This window comes from Anabrus simplex, chromosome 1 (genome assembly GCF_040414725.1).
Source record: "Anabrus simplex isolate iqAnaSimp1 chromosome 1, ASM4041472v1, whole genome shotgun sequence".
NCBI classification, from domain to species: Eukaryota; Metazoa; Arthropoda; class Insecta; order Orthoptera; family Tettigoniidae; genus Anabrus; species Anabrus simplex.
In genome coordinates, this window is record NC_090265.1 from 853,316,936 (window position 1) to 853,337,614 (window position 20,679).

The window sequence follows — 20,679 nt, forward strand, 5'->3', positions numbered from 1 at the left end:
TAGAAGACTTCCATGCCCATCTTTTGGCTAACTTCATTTCGGCTAGAGCTATATCATCTATAATCCAGAAATACTATTTTAGAGTACAGAATTTGGTCGAGAACCTTGCCTACTTTATTCAAGATATAAATTTTTATACGAGGGTATTTCCCCTTCATTTCCCTGAAGACCAAATTGTGCAGACAATTGTAGAAGGAATCTCTCCGGCCTATTGGTCATACCTATGTTTTGCATCTCGGCCTTAAACTTTCCCGGAACTCGAAGCAATGGCAGTGTCAGCCGAAGGAGTGAGGTATGCTGACACCTTATGAGTCGCCCGAGAGCCCCCTCCGACATCTAACTGTCTCGGCCACCACCTCGCCGAACCGCTCCAACACACAAGTGTTACGCATGTGGATCAACTGAACGCCTTGGGAAAAAGTGCACTTGGTCAAATCGAGCAGAAGTAGGAACGAAGCTGGTCCGTCTCAGGGTTGTTTCAAGTGCGGATCGTTGTCCCATCTTGCTAAGAAATGTGCTTTAAATAACAGCACACCATCTTGTTCAACTTCTGGTGCTGCATCCACGAATCCAGGTGATACGAAGTGACTAGCGTCCTTAGCTGAGTCACAACGTTCACTTTCCCTAGGCTCAGCCCCCATTAGATCAGGGAACGAATCCTTCAAGAATAAAACTTCATCTAATTTATCATTTGAAAGCCCTAGATAATGCCTCAGAATTACGGCAGAGACACCGGGATTCGTGCCATTTCTGAAAATTCAAGTAAATAATGAACCCGACACGGCTCTATTAGATTCAGGAAGCGTGAGTTCCATTATTTCCTAAGATTGGTATTCTAAATTAAAAGCTTGTAAATTTCCGGACTATTGTTTCACTTCTATCAAATGTGTTTCGGCAAACTCGTCACCATTGGAAATTTTAGGTTTTCCTTTTGTTAAAGTTCGCATTTCAAAATTTACCTGGAAAGTTAAGTTATTTGTAGCTAAACAATCGTCTAGCCCTGTAATATTGGGGGCCGATTTTATGTATAATACTGGTCTTGTGCTCGACATTCAGAGCAAGTCGTGTACCTTCAAGTTTGCTATTAACTGTAATATTCCGCTTTTGAAATGTAATTCTGTGTCATTTTCATCTATTTCGCCTACAAAGAGTGGCATGTCGTTAGATCTTAGGCATCTGCCTGAGGATCAGGCTGAAAGTATTGGAAGGTTGTGTTAGTCCTTTCCTGACGTATTTTCAGATATCCTTGGCGTCACTGACCTCTTTGAATATAAGATTGAGTTAACAGTTTTATTCCAGTTAGGTTCCTTCCTTACAGACAATCGCCACCTAAAATGAAGGCTCTTAAGGAAATCATTGATCAGATATTAAGGGATGGTACCATTCGGTCTTCCATGTCGGCGTATTCATCGCCCATTTTCCTTGTACCGAAACCTCAAGGTGGTTTCAGGACTGTGATTGATTACAGGGCTTTGAACCCTCAGGTTGTGTTACAATCTGTGTCCCTTCCGGACCTTCGTTCTTGTTTTTCATGGTTTCTCAAGGCTAAGTTCTTTACCACCTTAGACCTTCAACAGGCATATAATCAAATTCCTCTAGCGGAAGGACCCAAACATCCACTGGATTTCGTCACAGATTGGAATCTGTATGAATACAACCCCGTGTCTTTCGGTCTCCCCACGGGTGCATCTGTCCTTACAAACTGCTGGATAGGGTCTTCTCTGAAATTAAAATTCGAATATCTGTATCATTACCTCGATTGTGTCGTCGTGTTTCCGGAAACCTTCGAAAAGCACTTACATCATCTGAAGGAAGTCCTCAATCGCCTTCGGAAGGCTTGGTTGACTCTTAAATTATCTAAGGACATAATGTGTCGCCCGATGGTGTTTCTATTGACCATTCCAGAACACAGGCTATTCGTGATTTCAAGCCTCCTAAGGACATCAGAGGAATTGCTAGATTCATATGCATGGTGAATTTCTTCAGAAAATGTATTTCTAATTTTGCTAACAGGGTGGCGCCTCTGAACTTACTTCGCAGGAAAGGTGTCAAATTTGAATGGGGGCCGTCGCAGCAAGCCTTTTTTAAGACCTTAAATTAGCTCTTTTTAACGCTCCTGCATTAGCTATGCCAGATTTCTCCAAGAAATTCATTGACCAAACTGGTGCCACTTCATCTGCTGTGGCTGCTGTCCTCCTTCAGGAAACGGAACTCGGAAGGCGGCTCAACGCCTATGCGTCTAGGACTTTATCGGCTCAAGAAGCCAAGTATACTATCTATGAACTAGGCGGTTTGGCAGTCTTGTTTGCTCTGGAGATGTTCCGCCTTTATCTGGAACATGTCAAATTCGATTTAGAAACAGACAACCAAGCCTTAAGTTGGGTATTAACTCGGCCTCGTCGTACTGGACGTATCACTGGGTGGGCTATCAGGATCTCAGCATTCCAATTTGATGTATGACACATTAGGCGATCAGAAAACGTAGTTGCCGATGGACTAAGCCGTATGTTTTCTAGTGATGTTGAGACTAGTGAACAGGAAGATAGTTCTAATCTTCCCACGCCCATACTTTCTAGAATTAATGCTATTTTGACGGATTCCCCTATGCTATTCCGTGACATTGAGAAATATCAAGGAGAAGATTCAGTGATGGCTCCGTCGCAGCAAGCCGTTTTTTAAGACCTTAAATTAGCTCTTTGTAACGCTCCTGCATTAGCTATGCAGGGAACATGTTGTCCCTTATGTGTTGAGAAACGGGGGTTTTGTGTTGCCATTCGAGGCATGATCAGAAGATGAAAGTTGTGGTTCCAACCGTTATTGTGCCAGTGATTTTCAAATACTATCATGCGATCCGTTAGGGGGGCATTTAGGCATCGTTAAAACAAGGGGAAAATCGGAGAGATGTTTATTTGGAATAGTATGGACGGTGAAATCAGTGAAATGGTTAAAGCTTGTAAATCTTGCTTGCATAGTAAGCCCACCTTGTCTACTAAGCTAGGGCTATTGTCATCACACCAGGCATCCCGCCCCATGGAGCGGTTATACATAGATTATGTTGGACCATTCCCCCAATTAAAGGGGAACGGGAATAAATTCATTCTTGTATGCGTAAACGGCTTCACTAGATTTTTATGGTTGTTTTCGACTAAGCTGGCTACCACTCAGTCTACGGTTTCTTGTCTTAATACTATCTTTGCTTCTTTTGGCCCCGGTCAATATATAGTTTCTGATAATACAAAAGCTTTCACATCTAACTTATTCCGAAAATTCTTTTTCAACCTGTTCATATCACATGTACCTACTTCCGTTTATTACCTTCAACCATCTCTGGCTGTGCGGGTCAATCGTAAACTTCGATCGGCGTTGATCGCTTTTCATCATGAAGATTCAAGGTGGGATACTTCTCTGCATGGGTTAACTTTTGCTTTAAATTCGGCTGTTCATGAGTCCCACAAGTTCACTCCTGCCTCTCACATGTGCAAATTTGTTCCGTACACGCCGCTGTCCAATCTTTGATCACTCAATGACATATTACCTGAGACAATAGATCCTGATAATATCAGAGACCTATTGAAGAAGGCGAGAAGTAGTCTTACAGCTTCTCATGAAAAGGTTAGAGAAAAATATGATCGTGGAAGGAGGCCCACCAATTTAAAAGCTGGAGATCACGTTACGGTTAAGAATTTTGTTCCTGCAGGCAAGCTTGCCCCCAGATTTCATGGGCCGTGTAATATTTTGGACTATTTAACTCCTGTTACTCTTCTGGTCAGCAACCCAGCCACTGAGAGGATATTTAGGGTTCACCTTTCTCAAATCAAACCCATATAATCTTTTGTTTTACGTATGGATCACTAATTTATGGCAGCAAGGAATACGTTATATTTCTTTCGGTTGCAGTTCAGTAAGCAAAGTGTTTTAATCAAGTTGTAAGATATATGGGGAGGCCTTCTGCCCCGCCCATATCCACGTAAGGCATTATTTTAATTTACTCAACCCTGTACAAGCTTCCCCTCTAGTAAGGTTTACCTTATTCCGTCACATGATGGCCATTACCTTACCCCCGCCTCCAACCCCAAGCCTGCAATCACACACTCATCCTCTATGCAGCCCGCCTCGTCTTAAACAACAGCGTAGACAAATACACAACTCTCACTCTCCACAAAAACAATCTTTGTCGCCAAGTAAATGACTGTTTCAGTGCCCTCTCCGAAATCGGCAGTCGAGTTGTAACATCTGGCGAGCGATGCTGGCGTGGGGTGAGTGCCCACTCTTCTCTTACCCAGTCTTCTACATAACGGCGTGCTGGATAACCATCTTTTTTCGGCGAGGGCTGAGGTGCGGTGAATCAACCACCTACCCATCTTGGTGCAGTATATCTGGTCTGCGGCGACCATTACCATGGCTGCCCCTCTCATGGTAGCGGGAGAGGTGTATCTGAGGGTACTTGGGGGGTCTGAGAGACGCCACCCTGGTATCGGCGTCGGCGTTCGATCTTGCCGTCAAACTTGAACCTTAAATCCCAGACTTCTACAACTTCATGAAGCATTCAAGATTGGTTTTGATTTACATTTTTCTTCTAAAGGAAATTTTTCACGAAGATTTCGTTCAAATTTTCCTCTATCTAGCAAATTTCACATTTTTACCGTGAGTAGAGACTTTAAGGGGGCAGGGAGGTCTGTACCGCGCGGGGGTACACCCGCCCTGTTCATTCAAATGAAGCGCCTTGAAAAACGCCATCTTCAGTATAAACTTGCAATAACTTGTGCAAGAAATTTGAACTTTCCTCATGGATGTATCTACAAAAATGTATGTTGTGCCCTCTAGTGTGAAGAGGAACGATTAATACTACAAAGTAATTTGTTATTTTAAGGTTTCCTAAACTGAGTTGATTTGTATTCGTTTTTTGTGTATCACAGTTGTCAACACTGCGATCCCCTTCCGTCAACTTCAAAATTAACCAATAGGATATTTTGTATGTGTATTTTTTCACCAGTTATGTTCATCTTCAACTTATTTCATTATACAATACAAATTGGGGGTGTGTCAGGCCTTAGTCCAGGTCCCTCTAGAACCTTTCTCTCGGGTATAAATGCCGGTACCTTTTCGAGATGCCTTGTCTTGATCGTCCAGTTTACTGAGTGTGTGCTAATAGTCGAGGCGGAGACGTCTCACCCTTCATGAGCAGTCCAGCGCAGTAAGGTAATGACAGCCATTTAATAGCTAGGTGATAACCTCTGAAAGATAGCTCGAGAAGAAGGTTTCCTGTATTTAAGAATGTTAACTTAAATTTCCAATCTTCAATAATGCAAACTTCATCTTCAAATGTAAATCTCAAAACTAGCTTAGAAACTTAGCCGAAATTCGGGAATAGAGAGTGTGACACCCTCTCGAGTTCCCTATCACCTTGCATTCCAGTTGACTATGAATTTTTACAGTTTTCTGTCTCCAACTTAAAGTTTCTCTTTCTATTCACCTCAATAGTATAGTCTTAGCCTCTGTATGTCGGGCAGTGAGCCCAACTAGGGTTTTAAGTTTCTAAGTGTAAATTTCAAGGAGTGCGTAACTTTAACCTGAGTTTTTTCTTCCCACCAAGGCCCGGTAGAATGAGTATTCGATTCTTCTATAAAATTATTTATGTTAATTGGTCAGACTGTTGAGAGTCTGAGACAGTGAATTCTGTTTGAATTATTAAATGTAAGCTGTGCCTCGAGAGGCTTGGAAAATGTAAATTTCAGTGAGCAAAGATGTTGAAGGTGGCCTTGATAAGGCAGTAAGGGTATAAGGTTCGGAGCTCAGTCTCCTAGACAATTAATTGAGCATAGATGCTCTTCCTTTTCTTGTAAAGGTGTTAATATACTCTGTAAATGAAATTAGGAGACTTGTCTCTCTGACTCTTGAGTGTATGGAGCAATAGCTCAAATAACATTTGTAAAATTGAAAGCTTCATACTCAGATGATTAATTGAAAATTTTTGTTGATTTTATGATTTCTCCTACTTTGTATTTAAACTACTGTACCTGAAATCTTGTACCGTCGCTGAGTGACTTGTTTTGTTAATATTTTGCATTTGAAAGAAAGAGAGGGTAAAGAAATAGAACTTAAATTAAAACATTTAATTGATCTTTTGATTGTAGTAGATAGACCTGTTCATGCCAGCACGTTCTTTCGCCTCTGTCCACCACGGAATCTGCGTACCGGTAACACTTTTGTTAGTAGAACTTTTGAGTTTAGTGTTCAGTAAAATCTATAATTCATTGTGTTAAATGTTATCCTGTATCATTGCATTTAATTGACTTACATGGTGAAAAAACTAAATATTCTGCTTTTATTAAAGGTGTAATATTATCAATGAAGAAGTTAGTGATAACCAGACTGTACTCCGTGAGTAAACTTTAGCATTTCTGAAACAAAGGGGGAGTAAATCGCCTGTAAGTATTTAAGTTAGTTCGACTTCCTGTTCTCTGAAAAGAAAACGCCAAGGCGTCAACACTTTTATTATTTTTAAAATTATAACAAAGATTGATTAGGCCATTTTAAATTTTTATTATAATTCTGTATGACTAGTCTCACCATATTGCAATTTTGCTAACATATGCCATTCAGTAGCAGTAACAATAAATGGGGCACAGGATTGCCTGTGCCATTTAAAAATAAATTGTTTATTTTGCATATCAAGAGCTATGATAATATCACCAAGATAAGGGAAAGGGAACGTTCAGAGGAAACTAAAATGGATGGGGGTATAATATTTCATAACTTTGATTATATTTGTGAGGAATAAACTTTATTGGCAATCTAAATATTTAGAGTGATTACTGCCTACTGAACTTTGCACCAGCCTATATATTATTTGATTAGCATACAGTGATGTAGCAATATTAAGGGGGTCAAAAACAATTAATACCGGTATTTCTTCGTTAATATTAAATGTATCTGAAAATTTTACGTTATAAAAGTTGTATAACTTAATAGTTATTTAAGGTACGCAACAATTACGGAAAGCAATGTTTCACCTTACTAGTGTGACGGGATTTCGAGACGAGTAAGGTGAACTATCACTTTAGGAGCCGTCTGTAAATGAAATATTTGATTATAAATAATGTTGACACTTCGCTACCCAAATCATGAATAATCAAGACAAGATGTTAATGTTTGTACATATCATATCATATATCATGTGTCGTGTAATAATTAGGTATCTTAAATCCATTTAATGCAATACTTAGACTCGCGAATACACAATTTTACAAGGACTGATCGATCTGAACTTCTTTTGTAAATCTTCGTAGTCCTTAAAGAAAAGAGTCTGTAGATAGCGATGCGAGCAGTTCCAAATGTACTGCTCGGTACACAGCGCATGTGAACAAACATACACACATCTTCTGATTACCTCTCACAATCAACGGGCCGGCCAAGTGAACACAAACTACTTCGAAAATCTTGGCATCTCTCACGCGATCGTGAGGTAGAGGTGGTGTAGAAACCTTTAGTCTCTCTTTCTTATATCTCTTGCAAATTACACATTTTCGCACACATGATCTCACGACTCTTCTTCCATTCAAGATCCAGAATCTTTCTCTGAGAATACCCAACAGGGTCTGTGAGCCTACATGAAAATTCTGAACATCAGTACCATGAATAAGTCGCTGAACAGCTGGGTGATCTCCCGGCAAAACAGCGGGCTGGCGAAACTCAAATTTATCCTCCCTAATACTCTCGTATTCACTCGCAAAATACCATGTTCGTCCAGGATTAGTACGACTGAAATCAGCGTTTGATCCTCAGATCCTCGAAAACTCTCATTCTGGATAAGTTTAATAACTGTTTTTTCGCAGTCTTCCATTTCTGAACAACTCAGCTCTCCACTTTTCCTCATTTTAGACTTACAGTTAAAATAAACCGTTTGATCCAACCAATCTATCTCGCTATCTTGTGAAATCGAGAAAAATATTTGTAGTACCAGTCTGACCTTAATGGATCTTCTAAGACGACGAGGCTTGTGTCAGTCTTTCTTCTTTCGTGCATAATTTCATCTTCATTCCTCACTCTGCGATCTGAAGGCCATTCTTCCGCTGGAAGGTACAACCAGGATGGCCCCTCCCGCCATCTGGAGGTTATAAATTCTCTTGTCCTACATCCTCGAGTAGGCAGATCAGCAGGATTCACTGTACCAGGCACATGCCTCCAAGACTCCTTTTGAGTCAGTTGTCTTATTTCCCTAACCCTGTTTTCAACGAAGACTGACCAAAGGATCTCACGCTGTATCCATGTCAACACAGTCGTAGAATCTGTCCACAAGTAAACTGACTCAGCGTCAAAATCTTTTCTCACAGTTGACAACAATCGAGCACTTATTGTTGCTCCCATGAGCTCGAGTCGAGGAATGGTCGGCCGGGGTAAAGGAGCTACTCTTGATTTTGCTTGAAGGAGCTGGACGTAAACTCCTGACTCCGTATGCGTACGTAAAAATACCACTGCGGCATATGCATCTCGACTCGCATCGCAGAAGACGTGAAGGCTACGTTCTATATATACCTCAGGGAGATTTCTGGAGATCTCCAACTGATGTAATTCTCGAAGTTCACAAAGCCATTTACCAAATGTGGTTTTCATTTCCAAAGGTATTTCCGTGTCCCAAGAGACCTCGTTTATTTTCTGTAGTAAAAGCTTCGGCAGCAGCATAATGGGCACCGAAAATCCTATTGGATCATAAATCCGATGGACAGTAGACAGCACTATACTTTTAGTTATCTTATCTTGTGAAATATTTTCCAGAGGCTCACAATTCAAACGAAGCACATCCTCCTTGCGATTCCACATTATTCCAAGGACGAGTGACAACTTGCAATCATCTTCAAGCAAAGGATCAGTGCTCTCCCAACCTCTGAGCTCAAACTTGTGTTGGGAAAAAACCTCTTGAGCACTGACAAATAGTTCCAGCTCCTCCTCATTTGAGACACTTGTCACACAATTATCAACATAAAAACTGTCCTTAAGCTGTCTAATAATACCAACAGTCACTTTATTTTCATCTTGAGCATTTAGCAAGGCTTGTTCTAGAACTGACTTCTTTCGGAACTGTAAGAGGAGAGAAGGAATTCGTTTGATTAGATTGGCACCCTTTTTTAGACAATCGTTGAGGGAAGGATTGTTACCTCTTCTCGCGGAAGCATCGAAGACTGGCCTCACTGGTGTTGTTGCAGAATTCTTGATGACAGGTCGATGAGGAAGATAATGCCCACAGATTCCAGCCTGATCACCCGGAATTTCTTCTATTATCCCTTCATCAAGCCAGCCTTGAGAAACGTTATCATATTCATCTGAGAGCCCGTTGCTGTCAAGCTTTCTCTTTGTAATTTCTAGCCGCTGTTCTGCTGTCTCGTATGACGGACCTAAGGACAGATGATCTTTCAGCCATGGAAGTCGAACTTCGTACCCACCATCTTCTTTTATCTGTACGGTTTCCAGGAAATCTAGCCTTGCTTCTTCTTCCAGTTGACATTTCTTCTTTTCAGAGATAGGATCTTCTATCCCCAAAACGTCCAGTTCCCACAGGTCATTCACTTTCTCTATATTCAGCAGAATAGGTGTCGCTTCCCTCTCATCACAACCTGAGCGCTGCTTTCTGCCGAATACCGTCCACCCTAATGTAGTCAACATTGCCGTCAAATCTCCCACTATTCTACGCTCATTCAAGAGAATTGAACCTAGGAAATCTGCTCCGATAAGGATCTCTATTTCTTTATCTCTCCCCACATCTGGGTGTGACAGTCCCTGTTGCATCACGTGTTCTGCTGTAAGGCGATGAAATTGACTGCAAATAACAGGCTGGCTAAGAGCAGTCAGTCTCAACTGATTAGAATTATCAAGATTCTGAAGAACAAGTTCAAATACACGATGTTCTACAGGAAACCCAGTAATACCACCAAACACAGCATGGCTCATTATCACTTTTCTAATCTCCTGAAGACCTAATCCCTCTGCCAGTTCTTCTTTCACGTAAGAACGCTGCGAAGCAGAGTCCAGAAGGACACGCTCAAGTTCCTGATTATATCCATGCACTATTTTAACCAAGACAGTTTGAAGATAGACACGCGAGGAATAATGCAGAAATTAATTACTGACCTAGACTGAGATGAAGCCTGCGACTCTTTCTCAACTTTCCTTTCTGAAAGATCACACATGACCAGATAATATTGACGCTTACATACATTGCAGGAGAGGCGAGCATAACATTTTCTTGCAACATCCCCAACCTTGAAGCACTTGAAGCATGCACCGTTCTGGGAGAGTCTAGCTTTCTTTTCTTCGAGAGTCATATTTTTTAGCTGCTGGCATTGCGATGAAGCATGAGTCTCTACTTTACAGAAAGCACATGCATTACCTACACCACTAGTGTAAACTAAACCTTGAGCAGTTGGAACATCAGATTTTCTCAACGCTTTTGATGTTTGAGCTTTACCCACACTAATATCACTGATATTCCTAGTTAGCTGCAAGTATTCTTCATTTTCTACTTCAGATTTCAGAAATTCTAACAGTCCTTTGAGCTTTTCTTGTGACCCAGCTTCTTGCATATTATCTCCTCTCCTTTGCCACACACGGATCAATTCATCAGTCAAGCAAGACTCCACGAGAGGAAATAATAATGCAGCATAGTTGTCAGTAATTAGACCCATTGATTCTAGCGACCTAACATTAACCTCAATTCGATCATACAACACTGACAGGGAAGGTTTTGCAGTCACTAGATTTATAATGTCTCTTATGTAAAGCTCTATTAATAAATCCTTTCGACCATAACATTTTTTTAACAACTGAACAGCTTTACTATAATTTTCAGGAATAGATGGAGAACCATTCACAAGCTCATAAGCCCTTGTCCCAGGAGTCATAGATTCTCTTAGAGAATCTTTTCTGCATCATCCAGCTCGCTACTTTCGTGTATTCGTTTGAACTGTGCCCAAAATGATAACCACTGCTTAATATCTCCCGAGAACTTCACAAGCGATAACTTCGACAATTTACTAACCAATCTGCTAGTCTGAGAAACACTCGAACTTATGGAAGAAGCATCACACGTTATTTGACATTCACTGAATTTCTCGTACTTACATTTTACTGTTGTCCACTTATCTCGATATGATTCGACTTCTTCATATTCCGCAGCTACATCTTCGTCCGTGCCTTCATTGGTATATCAAGCTTCATGGATTCTCTCATCAAGTGTAAACAGTCGATCGGCCTTATCTTCGAGTACCTTAAAACTGGTGACAACATCTTCCTGCGTCACATTTTCCTCAGCAATCTTGTTCTGGAATATGTTAAGCGCTCTTGTAAATAAACGACGTAACGGTGTTCTTTCTTTCAATAATACATTTAAAGCAACCATGTCTTTACGTCAGTCGAAATCGAAATCGAAAAGCAAGTTTTCTCTTATTTTACCTTCATAGGATTATTACACGGCCAGAACTGTCCTGTCACGGTCGCCAGATGTTAATGGACTAGTCTTCTCTGTTGTCAAGCAGTGTCAATACTCCAACAACTGGTCAGATGGAGATGGTAAATTAGGTACGGTAGCCTAAGATTTAGCAAATGAAAGTCCAGTGTTATGGCTAACTGCATAAAATGGTAGCCTAAGGTTTAGGAAATTAAATTCTGGCTTTATGGCTAAATGGTTTTATGGTCCAATATTGTATGGCTGACCCATCCTCGTCAAGGTTTCTGCTCCATAAAGGCACTCTGTTCTAACCACTGTGCAGTAATGTTTTAACTTGGCCTGAATTGAGAGAGACTTGGACTTATAGGTGTCATGACACAGTCTGAATGCCAGCTCCATCCTTCTCACCCTCTCCTTTAATCCCTCCTTTTCATCTCCATTGGGGGTGAGTATTTCTCCCAGGTATTTAAATTTTTGCACACGCTGGATATCCCCATACAATGTAACAAGTCTGTCCGTGTCGCCTTTTTTTATAGAATCCATGAATGCTGTTTTCTCGAAAGAGATTCTTAACCCTGTTTTGACTGCAACATTTTGTAGTTCTTCGACTTGTTTCTTGGCTGTTTGATGGTTGTCTGTAATAAGAACGACATCGTCTGCGAAGGCAAGGCAATCCAACATCATCGCATTATTATTATTATTATTATTATTATTATTATTATTAAAATGTACAATGTTACCAGCGGTCTTACCCGTCATTCAATGGCTTATTAGCTTCCTCAGTAGATCAGTGGTGGTGTCTGACCCATGATCACGGGTTCGAATCTAAACAACAAAACACCAAGCCTGAAAGACTGAATTTCATTTTAGCAGATCTACCTCTAAAAGGAAAATATTATTCCTATAACAGCAGCCCTGCAGTGTTTTCCTACAAGGATGTTGAAGTAAATGGGAATGAAATACCAGCACTCTGTTATCTAATTAAGTACGGTACCGTAAGTAATATGAGGTGAGGGAGAATGTACCATGAGAAACGCATGGTTGTTTGCCAGTTTGGAAACTTCCGGAGAACTTCGAGTCTTTGATCTCTCTCTCCTTCGTTAGCAGTGGCGATCTGACGGACCTAAGCCTAGCATACCTATCCCCCTGGTCTCCACACCTAGCTGACATTCAGCAGCAGGACGCGCGAGGTATGGCGAGGGGAGAGGGACGTAGCAATTTGACTGTAATATCAGTCTTTGATGCCTTGCTCTCAGAAATATGAGCGATGGTTTTTCTCATGGCTTTCAAGTTATGTAAATGGAACAATCCATCAGGTGCCTACATTATAATGTTCTTTACATGTCCATCGTTCTCATCTGAGGTTTGGACTTCACCGATAGCCTTGGTAGCCCTCAGTATACGCCATGATTTCCATGTTTCCATCCTTTGTCTCTTATTACAAACTTGGTACAACAATATTCTATGCCCACCGTAGTAATACCAGTCACTTGAAAATTATCACAATGAGTACTCCTAACCTATTTGCCATTAATGATCGGAAATTGTTGGTGATTATATCATGCTGAAAATTCAGCACACAGTTAAATCATGTTTATATGGGTGTATGTAGAAATACCCGGCCTATTTCGCTGTACACATGGCGGTGGTAGATTCTATTTGTCCTCTCTAAGGTTGGAGCAGGATTACATTCGATAGTATTGAGCTAGTAATTAGTTCCTTCACCACTTCATGTCTGAATATTTACATTCCTTGTTTAGCACAGGTAGGCTATTGCCTCAGAAAATATTGAGTTGCCTGAACATCTGGTGGAAAATCTCTGTGTCTTGGAAGGTTTTAATAGTGCACGTCAGAAAAGAAACGTCTTCATTGATAAATGAATAATAATTTAAAGGAGAAAATGCTCTTTTTAAAAACCAATGTGTTTCAGCCCTCCAAATATTTCAGTGTTATCTGAATTGAGAAGCTAATATGAAAAAGAGGTCGGTATGAATAAATTGGAGTTTATGCTGAGTATGACCTCTTGGTAGAAGTATGTCCTCACTCCAACCAAAATGTACTCATTTTCGTAAGAATGAAAATACTGTTACTTGACCTAGTAGCTACTCAAGCGCACTGGACCGTCATGTGGACCATTTGAAATTGAGTAAATGCTCATATAGACCACCTCCTTAAGTCGACCAAATTTTCATTAACCGGACGTATACTTTACTTTATCATGGAAGACTGGTCTCTCTCTATATTGACCACCTCCGTAAGTTATATCTCGACAAATTCGCTTGAACAGTTGCCCATCCTAAACGAAAATTACAACTCAGATACGTCAGTTACCTGGAAAGATACATATGCATTTATTACAAAATAAGTAGATTGTAGGTATTTGTACTTTAGTCATATTATACTAAATGCATACAATGATCATAATACGAGGGTTGGGGCAAAAGTCACGGCAACTATTTTTTCTTGAGGATACCAGTCCAGTTGGAAAATGTGACATATACAGACGAAAGGACAAAGTGTTAACTACGTGTGTGGACAATGATAGCACTGAAATATCGTAATACACTACAGTAATTTATTACTGTAGTATACAGGGCAATATGCCTTCCCGGTGCAAAAGAATGACAACACAGTAGGCCTACACCTAAAGTTGACATGACAAACCTGGGCCTAAATTCCCTCAAAGTAGTCCCCTGTTACCGACATCTCACGCTGCCAATGATGTGGGAGGCGCTGAATACCATCTGCCTCAGCATTAGCGCACCATGTGTGAATCGGGTCACTTTTTTTTATTGCTAGTTGCTTTACGTCGCACAGACACAGATAGGTCTTATGGCGACGATGGGACAGGGAAGGGCTAGGAGTGGGAAGGAAGCGGCCGTGGCCTTAAAATAAAAGTACAGCCCCTGCATTTGCCTGGTGTGAAAGTGGAAAACTTCCATAGTTAAAACAGTATCTTGTGTCTTCATGGTTACCCATTGCAGGAGCTGTAAACAGAATGTTTTAATGATGCTTTAGTCAAGAGGTTGGATTTTTATTATCGTGCTTGAAGGAAAACCATTTTCAGGGCTGCCGACAGTGGGGTTCGAACCTACTATCTCCCGAATACAGGATACTGGTTACTAGCCGCACTTAAGCGATTGCAGCTATCGAGCTCGGTGAATCGGGTCACCTGTTTGCGCACAGCATTAGCAATGTCCTCTCATGTTGCAAACCGCCTACCACGTAGTGGTTCCTTAAACTTTGGAATGAGATCAAAGTCACAGGGCGAAATGTCGGGAGAGTACGGTGGGTGCTTCAATTCTTCGCATCCCCAACATCGAAGTAACTACCCTACACACTCTGCTTTATGTGGTTTTGCATTGTCGTGCAGGATTATTGCACTGTCCACAAGATCCGGACGTTTCTGCCGAACGCCACGTCGTACCTGTCGCACCAGGAAGTCCCTGTAGTACTGTGCGGTCACTGTTCTGCCATGTGGAGCAAAGTGGCAAACAATGACACGCCTGACGTCATACGCAACGATCACCATCAGTTTCACTGGGGAAGGATTCTGACGGACCTTATGCCTCCTTGGACATCCAGCATGTCGCCACCATGCGGACTAACGTTTCAGTTCTTGTTCGTATGTCCTGGTCCAAAATTAATCGATGACGATTATTCGTGACAAGAATTGATCGCCGTACTGTTGCCAGCGTGAAGGTGGTGGGAGCATATTGCATAGCGCACCCACCTTTGAACTTCCGTCAGTGCATGCGGTACCCACCGCGATGCGATTTTGCGCAGTTGCAGCTCATTACGCAATATCCTGTGGACGGTGCGTTTCTCGATACCACTTGCCCTCTCTCACTCCAATAGCATCCATCATCTGTCTTCATCCAGGAGCTGCTTGATGACATCACGTGCCACGTCGGTCCGCACACTGACAGGTCATCACGAACGTTGCTCATCACTGATTGACACACATCCTTGCTGAAACATTCCTACCCACCGTGCTACTGTACGGTATGGTAGGGCATTATTCCCAAGGGCTTCCACTAATTCACTGTGACATTCCATCACATTTCTCCCTCGGAGAATGGCTATTTTGATGTAAGCGCGCTGCTCAACATGGGTTACTTCCATCTTGCACGAAACTCACCAACTGACTGATTTCACAGCCCTCGCTGCGCTACTACCAGCAATCAAAGAGCCATCTGTTGTTCTGCATACACACTATGCCTGCAGAACTTCCACACGACAGATATACGTTTGTGATCCGTTCACATATCTACAAGAAAAAAATAGTTGTCCCAATCCTCGTAGATGTTGCTTGCAAATTAAATTTCTTGTTATAGTTATTAATGTGAAAACAATTTAGTTGCTTAATTGAAGTCTCCGAAAACCGTAAAAGTAGTTAGTGGGGCGTAAAGCAAATAATATTATTATTATTATATTAATTGAAGGACTGAAACCAGTGTACAGTACTAATCAAGTGATGCTGTCCCTAAGGAAAGGACTGAAAGAACTGACATTAAAAGACGTGGCTAAACTTCGGTATTATCTGAAAAATAGCATCCAAAGAAATATGGCAGTATATTTTGATGTTAGCAAGACAACATTTAGCAGCATCCAAAAATCACAAAGTTGAGTACTTGGAGAGATAAAGTAAGCAAAGTGAGGACCTACTGCAGAGAAGGAGGACAATTTCCTTTGATGAAGTCAATGAAGCTACAATGTGTTTATGCCAACAAATGAGAGCAGTTAATACCCGAACCTCTTGGTCAGTGATTGAAGAAATTGCTAAAAATATTCACACAGAAATTGGGGTTAGCAAATTTTCAAGCATCAAGTAGAAGGCTGGAAAATGTTATAGTATGAAACGAAATCTCTCAGAAAGTCTTGTGCAGCAAATCTAATGAGGTTACAATTGATGTTGTTGAAGAGTTTGTGGAGGATTCAAAGATGAAGACATCTTTAATGCTGATGTATATGTACTCTTTTTCAAAGCAATGCCTGACAGAATCCCGGTCTTGAAAGGTGACAAATGGTAAAGTGCAAATAACGTTTCACAGTTCTGATCTGCACTAGCTCAACAAGAAAGAAATATAAGCGTTTGGTGATTGGTAAGTCAGCAAAGCCATACTCTTTCAAGAACTTGGAAGCATGACGACTTTGCTGTCACTTGGAGATATAATATATCTGCAAGGGTGACTGGTGCCATATTTGAGGAGTGGTTATTTACAGACAAATGCAGAAAAAGAAAATGTCTATTCTAATTACAGTTGCTAACTCTCCTGGCTACTGACAAATTTGGTACTGATATTTTTGCCTCCAAGCACGATAATAAAATTCCAATCTCTTGACTAAAGCATCATTAAAACATTCTGTTTACAGTTCATGCAATGGGTAACCATGAAGACACAAGATACTGTTTTAACTATGGAAGTAACTTCATCTGCTGCATCAGTTAACACTTTAGACACTTTCGTCTGGATCAGTTCTGCTTGGAATAAAGTTCAGCCAGAATCACTACACAAGGGCTTCAGAAAAGCTGCATTTATCACAACTTCACACAGTCCATCTCTCATGACAGATATCAAGGGAGTAGATATTGAAGCTTTGTGGCAACCTACAGTGAACTTAATCCAGAAGCAAATTTTCCAAACAATATTGCCCGAAGCACTTCCCTGCGGAGAAATGTTGGAAGCAGCTGCTGAAGCAGAAGGTCAGAATGATGTAGATATAGATGCAGAGACTAAAAATGAAGGTGAGGTCAGTCATAGGGCAGTTTAATTGAAGTCATTTGATGTGGAAAAATGCCCGAGTATGATGACTGGTACAACCAACATAAGATTTCTTTTTTGGAATTGTGCCGGCTGTCGAAGCCTGTTCCAGTCTTCTGGGGCGATGATTAATGACAATCAGTCAATACTGATCTGCATTTAGAGCAGTCGCCCAGGTGGCAGATTCCCTATCTGTTGTTTCCCTAGTCTTTCCTTAAATGATTTCAAAGAAATTGGAAATTTATTGAAGTTATTGTTAAGTTATTCCAATCCCTGACTCTCCTATACATTAGGCCTACTCTGTATAGTATAAAGTTATATGTCCTATACTTCATCTGTATGTACTGCAGTATGTTCTTTATTGTTTTCTGTTTCCATAATTTGTTTTATAGTACAGTACTGTATTACTTCTTCTAATGAAATGCTGCATCAGAATTTTTTTTTATAAGTTACTTTTTTCCTTGCTATTTGTTTTACATCGCACCGACACAGATGGGTCTTATGGCGACGATGGGACAGAAAAGGCCTAGGAATGGGAAGGAAGCGGCTGTGGCTTTAATTAAGGCACAGCCCCAGCATTTGCCTGGTGCGAAAATGGGAAACCATGGAAAACATCTTCAGGGCTGCCGACAGAGGGGTTCCAACCCACTATCTCCCGGATGCAAGCTCACAGATGCGCGCTCCTAACTGCACGACCAACTCGCCCGGTACGAGTTACTTTACGTCTCACCCACACAGATAGATCTTATGGCGACGATGGTATAGGAAAGGGCTAGGGGTGGGAAGGAAGCGGTCATTGCCTTAATTATGGTACAGCCTCATCATTTTCCTGGTATGAAAAAGGGAAACCATGGAAAATCATCTTCAGTGCTGCCGACATTGGGTTTGAACCCACTATCACCCAGATGCAAGCTCACAGCTGCGCTCCCCTAACCGCACGGCCACTCGCTCGGTTGCATCGGAAGTCATATTCGTTACTGTGGAATAGTTCAATATGTTGACCAGTTTTGCTCAGTTCCTTGTGGGGGTCATACTTAGACAGGTCTTTCTTTATTGCTCACCGCTACAAGTTAAAGCTCGACCGTTTTGATTCATAATAAGACAATTTTATGTGTCTCTTGGAAAGGTTTCCTACAGTCACTACATTATTAACCATTTCAGCAATTAATGTAAATCTCTCACTCCTAAGAAGAATGAATCAGTTGATACTCATGCCTGGGACAACTCTTAGCAATAATCAAAACAGAATAATCATACACTCATCAATCTGAGCTGGACTTTTATTCATACCACAAATGAGAACCGAACCTCAGACTCTTCAAATTTTGAGTTTATTCTACGCTATTTTCATGACATGAATATATACTCATTTAAAAAGTACAAGCTCAAGAACTTTGTTCTTATGAATTGGAGTATTTGCTCAGAAAAATTGAGTATATACCACATACTCATGCTTATTCACGCCATCCAAATGAGAAACTATTATGAATAATTCAGACAAATTATTTTTTAAATATTGCTTTTGATATGGTTATGACTAGAGCCTGGATTTCCATGCACTATCAAATCTCAAAATATGCATGCATTCATGCACTAACAAATGAAGGAACATGCACAGTAAACTAGAAAATATGCACGATCAAAATTCAGTTCCACATTGTTATATTTTCATTTTCTTTTGAAACACTGTACAACAACTAATTTAACTGCATTTTCTTCATTTAAGTTAATTTGTTTATCTGACAGAACATTCCTGAACACAGAAAATGATCTTCCTATGTCACTAGAACTGACAGGCTCACACTTAAACGAAGACATTTAGGACAAAGTACATCTGAAGTTACGAGGGCTATGCCCAGTTTTTGGCAGTGTGGGAAAAATAATTTATTTGCAAAACAACAATTACAACTTTTCAAAATACTCTCCATTAGCATTTTTCCATTCTCTGAAACTACTTAGAAAACGTTTCAGTACAAGCTTCTTTCGGGATGTCACTTAGTGCACTCTCGTGCGCTGCAATGGCCTCTTCATCTGACGAAAACAGCTGCCCACGTATTTTTTCCCTTGGTCTTAGGGAACTGAAAGAAGTCACATGAGGCCCGGTCAGGTGAATAGTGGGGATAAGGTAACACTTGCACTTTTTCCCTTTCCAAAAAGTCCATTGTTCTGGCAGCCCTGTGTGCAGATGTATTGTCGTGATGCAGCAGAGGGTGCCCACTCTTGGACTTTGAGTGCTGTGACCTCCAAGTGGCGAGGACTTTGAGAAGACAGTCATTCACATACCATTTAGCATTGACTGTACGACGTGTGTCCAAGATCACAGAGGTGAGATGCCCCATTTTCGTAAAAAAAAAATGTTGCCACCATCTTCTTTCCGGAGCTCCGACTTCGTCGAACTTTCGTGGGTGGTTCCTCCCCTGGAAAGCACTACACAGGAGACTGTCTCTTCGTTTCAGGGTCATAATGGTAGACCCGTGTTTCATCACCTGTGACGATATTTTAGGTGTCTTCAGACTGCCCTCCATTGAATTTTTCTAGCATGAAATGACACCAGTCCACTCTCTCCTCCTTTTGGCTTTCTGTCAGGGAATGTGGCACCCAACAGGCACATCTCTTGATAAGGCCTAAATAATCGTGAACGATGGTCTGCACTACTCTTGACCCAATATTTAAGGTCCCTTCAATGTCACAGAATATAATATGTGGATCTGCTTTGATCATTTCCCTCACAGCATCAATGTTTTCTTGAGTCACAGCTGTTGCTGGGCGACCGGGACGAGGTTCATCTTCAATTGACTGCCGACCCCTTGAAAACTTGCGAAACCAATTTCCAACTGTGGCTCTAGAAGGGGCAGCCTCATCAAAAACGCGCAGCAAAGACAATGGCATTCTTCGGCACTTAATTTCTTTTTATATTCATAAAAAAGCCATTGCTCAAAAATCGCAGCACAACAGATCCATCTTGCACCGTGTCTGACTCAGCACTGCCTGTGCTTTCTTCCCTCGCTGTGGAGGAACTACCGCTAGGAGGGGTTGCGTGCGCATGTTCCAAGGTCAAAAAAACATCGCTCTTTCAAATGAAAATAATCCCATTGTCCTCAGAATTACGGTTTAGGCGCTGCTTAAAATTTTCGGCATTACCTTCGTATCTCTTTAAAAACTTAGAAATTCCTTTCCCTCAGTCCATTTAGACATGAGGGCTCTTCATAGACTTTTAACAGGTGGCATGACACCAACATTTCACAGCACTGCCCAACACTAAATTACAATCTGAATCATGTTAGCGTGCTGCTTTTCAAGTCCCTTCTTTTCTCAATTATTTTGGCCTCAGACATGTGACGAGTGGGAGTCTGGGGTAGGAAATTCCAGGGAAAAAAAGAAAAGAGGATTCAGTGCAAAACGAAGGTTTGTAAGCTGCTATCTCAGTAACGCGGCATCACAGAAGTGTGATTGATATTTTTATTTCTTCGTCTA

General features: G+C 41.1%; 1 protein-coding gene across 1 annotated transcript in view; it reads left to right on the top strand.

Moving 5' to 3' along the window:
- Positions 1-20,679, top strand: part of LOC136857268 (L-threonine ammonia-lyase-like) — a 163,483-nt gene that overhangs the window by 79,997 nt on the left and 62,807 nt on the right. The window lies entirely within an intron of this gene.